Source organism: Colobus angolensis, unplaced genomic scaffold (genome assembly GCF_000951035.1).
Source record: "Colobus angolensis palliatus isolate OR3802 unplaced genomic scaffold, Cang.pa_1.0 Scaffold4, whole genome shotgun sequence".
Taxonomy (NCBI): Eukaryota; Metazoa; Chordata; class Mammalia; order Primates; family Cercopithecidae; genus Colobus; species Colobus angolensis.
Window position 1 is genome coordinate 2,819,361 of NW_012117376.1, and position 6,665 is coordinate 2,826,025.

The following is a 6,665-nucleotide window of genomic DNA, read 5'->3' on the forward strand; positions in this document are numbered from 1 at the left end:
TCTCGGCCTCCCAAAGTGCTGGGATTACAGGCTTGAGCCACCGCGCGTGGCCCAATTATTTTGTATACAAACATCATTTGCTTTTATGGTTTTGGGGTTTTCTGTGATATTTAAGAAGGTCTTGTCTTGCCGGGTGCGGTGGCTCACACCTGTAATCCCAACACTTTGGGAGGCCGAGGCGGGGGGATCACCTGAGGTCAGAAATTCAAGACCAGCCTGACCAACATGGAGAAACCCCATCTCTACTGAAAATACAAAATTAGCCAGGTGTGGTGGCGCATGCCTGTAATCCCAGCTACTCAGGAGGCTGAGGCAGGAGAATCACTTGAACCCGGGAGGCGGAGGTTGCCGTGAGTCGAGATTATGCCATTGCACTTTAGCCTGGGCAACAAGCGCGAAACTCCATCTCAAAACAAACAGACAGACAGACAGACAGAACAGAAGGTCTTCTCTATGGTTATGATACAAATTCTCCTATTTTGTTAAACACACTTATGGTTTCATTTTTATGTATAATTTTTTGACCCATTGAAATTTATTTTGGCATAAGGTAAAAGGTAGGAATCCAATTTAGTTATCCTGGTGGATACTTGGTGGTCCCAATGGCATTTATCAACCAATATGTGAGAACTGTAGTTAGATATAAATAGTGTATAGATACGGGGAAGTTGCAGAAATATTTTCATTACAAATTTCCTAATAACTTGTATTGAAGCATCAGTGTGGTTTTAGAAGTTTTGTCTTTGACAAGTGATCTACTACGAGTATAGACTATACATTTGTTATTATAATAAAAGTAGTTTAGGCGATGTGTGGTGGCTCACACCTGTATTCCCAGCAACTTGGGAGGCCGAGGCAGGCAGATTACTTGAGGCCAGGAGTTTGAGACCAGCCTGGCCAACATGGTGAAACCCCATCTCTACTAAAAATACAAAAATTAGATGGGTGCAGTGGTGAATGCCTGCCTGTCCCAGCTACTTGGGAGGTTGTGGCCTAAGAACTGCTTGCGCCTGGAAGGCAGAGGTTGTGGTGAGCTGAGATCTGACCACTGCACCCCAGCCTGGGTGACAGAGTGAGACTGTCTTAAAAAAAAAAAAGAAAGACCTGAATTCCGTGGGAAAACTCTGAAAACTTTGGGTTTCATCTAAGGCAAGCTTGTCCAACCCACGGCGCATGGGCCACATGTGGCCCAGGACAGCTTTGAATGCAGCGCAACACAAATTTGTAAATTTTCTTAAAGCATTATGAGATTTGTGCGTGCGTGTGTGTGTATTTGTGTGTGTTTAGTGTGTTTAGCTCTTCAGCTATCATTAGTGTTAGTGTATTTTATGTGTGGCCCAAGACAATCCAGTTCTCCCATTGTGGCCCAGAGAAGCCAAAAGATTGGACACCCCAGATCTAAGGGGTTGAGAGCTTGAGTCCTAACCATGCTACCTCCCGGCGCTGCCGCCTTGAGTAACTTGCTTTACCTGTGTCACATTTCCCTTCGGTTATAAAATGTGGGTAATAACAGGGGAAGCTTTTGTAGGGCCTGAAGCTTCTGCAATTTGGAGGGCTCTCTTACAAATTCTAAAAGGGAAACACTTCCCCTGCAGGATCTGGGAAGGGCCCCTGCAAGGGAGAGGCTCTGACGGTTTAAATGTCCTCAGCATCACTGAAAACCCACCTCTGATCATGGTATTTACTTCACAGGGTCCTGGGGAGTATGGGATGTGTCTTAAATATCTGGCATCTGGTGGGAATGTGGTTGGTGAGTTCATTCCCAGACTACAAACTCAGGTGTACGGGGAACATCACTCCCCCAACCCCATGCTTCCTTTTTTTTTTGACAGAGTCTTGCTTTGTCACCCAGGCTGGAGCATAGTGGCACAATCTTGGCTCACTGCCATCTCCACTTCCCGGGTTTATGTGATTCTCCTGCCACAGTCTCCCAAGTAGCTGGGATTACAGGCACCCGCCACCACACTCAGCTGAGTTTTGTATTTTTAGTAGAGACAGGGTTTCACCGTGTTGGCCAGGCTGGTCTCAAACTCCTGAGCTCAAGTGATCCGCCTGCCTTGGCATCCCAAAGTCCTGGGATTGCAGGCATGAGCCACTGTGCCCAACCCCATGCTTCCTTTAAATTAGGAACGTCACTTCCTTTACATGCCATAACTTACCTGAAGTTTTGACACCAAACCCCTACTTTCACTGAGCTGGCAAACAGGCTCCCTCATGTCACTCTTGAAGTTTTAAGTCCACCTTTCTCTGAAGCAGAGTCAAGGCCTAGGAGTGAGGGGAAGGATTTGTGGTCCCTTGGTTGTCTGTTCACCCTGGTCATGGCTGAGGCATCTAATGTCCCTTTCTGAAGGTGGCCTCAAATCTTCAGCCCTCCACTGCTTCTGAGCTGTGCATGGGACTTGGGGATCTTTGAGGGGTGCCCAAGGAGTGCCACGTAGCACTCCTGCTTGTGAGGACAGCTCTGTTGGTGGGTCTACTGGCTCTAACTCTAGGTCACATCAAAGATCCTCCCCTGAGAATAAACCATGGTGGCTAAAGCATCGGATTGGGTGCAGGCAGAATTGAGATCAAATCCTGCAAAACCTGTTTTCCTCATCTGCAGAATGGGGAAGATGCTAACAATACCTCCCTCATCAAATCGGTGTGAAGAATTCAATGTCTTGGTGTTTGTAAAAGGCTTAGGATAGTGTCTGACCTGTAGTCCATGGGCTGTCTTGATACAGGTCATCATCTCACCCTTATTCATTATTGGATGGAGAAACCAGGGTCCCAGAGACACTGGCTGGCTGGGGCAAGATCACCACTCATGCCTGTCAACAGCTGGGTTAAAGGTGCCAAAGATATGCTTATTCAATTTGCAGGTGACCCAAAACTAGATGCAGTGGCTGGTATTTTAAATGACCAAACAAGGGCCCAAAAGCCCCTAAAGCAGATGAGATGATGGACTAACCCCTCTAGGGATGGATGTAAAATTAAAAGGTTTTGCATGAAAGAGATTTTGGCTGAAGGTTCATTGTACATTGAGATAGTTGCCCCAAATGATTGTGATCTCAGGCTGAGTCTATAGAGGTATAGGTTGACGATGAGGGAGATGATAGCTGGAGGGTTGTGCTCAACTCTGGTTGTCATACATTTGAGGAGACAGGAAGAGACCAGAGTCCAGTTTGTGGAGGGTAAAGGATAGTGAGGAACTAGGGATACTGATCTTGCAGAAGAGAAGACTCAAAGGGGCAGAGGCAGGAACAGTGGTATAACCCTGCCTGGCTCCAAAGGCAGAAGTGGCAGCCATGGAGATAACAGTGGAATGAGAACCAGCTCTGTGGCTGTCAGAACTGTCCCACAGTGAATCAGAGTGCCTTCAGAGGTAGTGAGCTCCCCATCACCAATTGTATGCAAGCAGAGTGAGGAAAGGATTCCTGTTTCCAGCTCTCAGGTGGTTTTATCAACAACAAAAAAACTAGACCCTACTGATAAAAATTTCTGTTGGCTATATATATACACATATAGTCAACAAATATGGAATCCATATATTCCCTATTTTAAGGTTTATTTTATTTTATTTTTGAGACAGGGTCTCACCCTGTCACCCAGGCTAAAGTGTAGTGCAGGATCTTGGCTCACAGTTTAAGCCATTCTCCCACCTCAGCCTCCTGAGTAGCTGGGACTACAGGCGCCTGCCAATACATACCTGGCTAATTTTTGTATTTTTTGTAGAGACGAGGTTTCTCCATGTTGCCCAGGCTGGTCTCAAGCTGTTGGGCTCAAGCAATCCACCTGCCTCGGCCTCCCAAAGTGCTGGGATTACAGGTGTGAGTCACCACACCCAGCATACTTTAAGAAAATTAATATTATAGAAATTGGAACTAATTTACAATCAATGCGTAGGTTTACTGTATCCTTCCTTCCTGAAAAGTTGTTATTTGAATCAAAATGAAGTATATGATTGAGCAGGTTTTTTGGACAATCTGTTTTTCATCTTTCAATCTATTTTTCACTTTTGTGATTTGAATGTATGTCTTGAATTTAAAAACAAATTATTTAAATAAACAACAAATATTTAAAAAATCTAGCCTTCTTAGTGAAGGCCACACTCAATCTATTGAATACATCTTCCGCTGACATTTCACCTTGTCGCCGCCGCCCTGGCCTCTGAAATAGAATGGAGACCGGCTATTAAACCAATTTTTAGCAAATTTGTAGCAGCAGGTTCTTGGCTGGGGGAAGAAAATTCCACTTATCAAGAGATGTTATTCCTTCAAAGGATGAGAACCTACTTCTTCATAAAGAGAATTTGGAGGGAGCTTTTTGTTCTGCGGGGACAACATCTGGATTTGAATACATCCATGCTCAAAAGGAGATTTCTCATAATGGACCCAACTGAAAGCACTCAGAGTACAAGGACCAGTGAGCTTTCAAAAGGAGACACTTCAGGAGATTTGCCAGGGGCCCTCGTATCCCCGGCAGCGCGAGTTTTGGAGGTCAGTGGAGGGCTCTCGCGTCATGCATGTAACTTTCATACTCAAATACTTATCTTCATCCTCTACTCCTCACCCCCACTGCAGAAACTTGCGGCTTGAATTCATTTAAAAACATTTGTGGTTTCAGAAGTCTCCTTTTTATTATAAAGCTGCCAAGATCTTAGAATGAAAGGCATTTTTAGAGATGAGAAAGAAGGAAGCCAGGTGAAGGCAGGCCTGGCTCTCAGCCGTGGGTCTGTAAAGGTGACACGTGGGACATGGCCACCTGCAGACCCTGCAGGCAGCTGGGCGGAGGCACCCGCAGGGCCCTGGGTTTGAATCCCTGCTCTGCCAGTCATTTCCACGGTGATCTTGGAGGAAGTTGTGTAACCTCTGGACCCGCGACGCCTCTTCCTGGAGCCTGGAGCTGGAACGAAGCCCCTTGGAGCCCTGACATCAGAGGTGACACTACTCTTCGCAGGCAATGACTCGGCAGAATGTGATGCCACTCCCTAACCCGTCCAGGCTGACAGGGTGTGTGCCGCCTCCCACCAGGTGGTCTGGCTGCTTTGATGGATCTCCTAACATCCCTATACCCCAGAGCCCTCAGTGCTGGCCAGACCTTCACTCACTCCTGGGTTGCAACCCCGTTCTCATATAGCGGGTTCCACAGGCTGGCCTATGGCGCCCCCTGCTGGTGACTACAGGGAGAAGGGTGCCCTAAATCAAAGGAAGTCTCTACCTTTTGCCTGATGAGGCAGCTGAGGTGGTTAGCTTTCTCCTCCACCCCAGAAAATAAAGTCATATGGAGTCCAAGCAGTTATTTTTCTCTGCTAGGCCGGGCCATCGTAAGCCCCAAACGGAAGGGTCCCCTGGAATGAGCCCTATGCGGGCTTTCTATTCAGGGAGTAGGGCTGTGGTGAGGATGGAGTGCATGTGTGGGGGCTCTCACCTGGGTGTGGGAAGATCAGAGGGACCCCAGAGGTTAGCGTTTGCAGATGAAAAAATGAAGGTAGGGGCCGGGCGCTGTGGCTCACACCTGTAATCCCAACACTTTGGGAGGCTGAGGCAGGTGGATTATGAGGTCAGGAGATTGAGACCATCCTGGCTAACATGGTGAAACCCCTTCTCTACTAAAAATACAAAAAAAAAAAAAAAAAAAAAAAAAAAAAGAAAGAAAGGAAAAAAAAAAAAATAGCCGGGTGTGGTGGCGGGAGCCTGTAGTCCCAGCTAATCAGGAGGCTGAGGCAGGAGAATGGCATGAACCCGGGAGGCAGAGCGTGCAGTGAGCCAAGATCGCGCCACTGCACTCCAGCCTGGGCCACTGAGCAAGACTCTGTCTCAAAAAAAAATTAAGGTAGGAAGCTTCAGCCTGAAGGTAAAGTTTTGGGGCAGCCCTAACCCATTGCCCTCCTGGGACTGGTTTTATCAGCATTTCCCTGTAATTGGTGAAGGGCCTTCAGTTAGCCATTTCTCTGAAGATTAAAGGAAGCAAGAGAGATGTGAGTTAAACACAAGGCAGGACTTCTCAATGATGGGGGATGTCAGACCTCAGAAAGGGGAGCAAAGGAACCTTCCCATTGAGCGCAGCCTCCAGTGAGGTGGGGTCCAGGTCAGGCGGGTGAGATGGCCCCCAACACTGTCCATCTGGAGGGGCCTGGGACTAGGGTGTAGTCTACGGGGGTCTCAGGATGGAAAGGCCTCTTGAGAGGCTCCTGGTGGCTAGGACTTTTGTGGATGGGGTGGTGAGGACGGGCAGGGGGAGAGACTGAGTTCCAGAGGCATTGCCACCCCCATCCTCCCCTGCCTGGTAAACTCATCTTCCTGACCCACTGGCTTGCCTCCTCCGTGGACACTGCCTGGTCCCTGTGCAAGGTCACGTTGCTTGCCCTCCACGAGCTCCCGTCCCCCTGCTGAGCTCATGTTCTGTGATGGCAGCCTCCGTGTCCATCCTCCCTGCTGGGCTGTGGGCTTCACACAGGCTGAGACCTGTCTGTCTTGCTGCAGCCTGGCTCTAACTCCAGCACCTGGCACATCTAATCCCACCTGGCACGTCCTGGTGCTCAGTGAGTTCGACTGAGAAGAGGCCCAGGGTCTTCCTTGGTCCAGCTAAGCTTGGCTTTAGAAAGGATTGGGGCAGACGCAGGGCAGGCAGGGCCCTGAGTCTTGATGGATGGGTGACCTGGGCACTCTGACTTTCTGTATAGG

At 48.3% G+C, this 6,665-nt stretch overlaps 1 long non-coding RNA gene across 1 annotated transcript in view; it reads left to right on the top strand.

Moving 5' to 3' along the window:
• The window catches only part of LOC105521204, a 19,485-nt gene extending 14,212 nt beyond the window's left edge, over positions 1–5,273 (top strand). The window contains exons 2-3 of the long non-coding RNA XR_001003239.1: positions 3,715–3,807; positions 4,262–5,273. This is a non-coding gene — a long non-coding RNA (uncharacterized LOC105521204). The remainder of the gene's footprint in view (positions 1–3,714; positions 3,808–4,261) is intronic.
• The last annotated feature ends 1,392 nt before the right edge of the window (positions 5,274–6,665 follow it).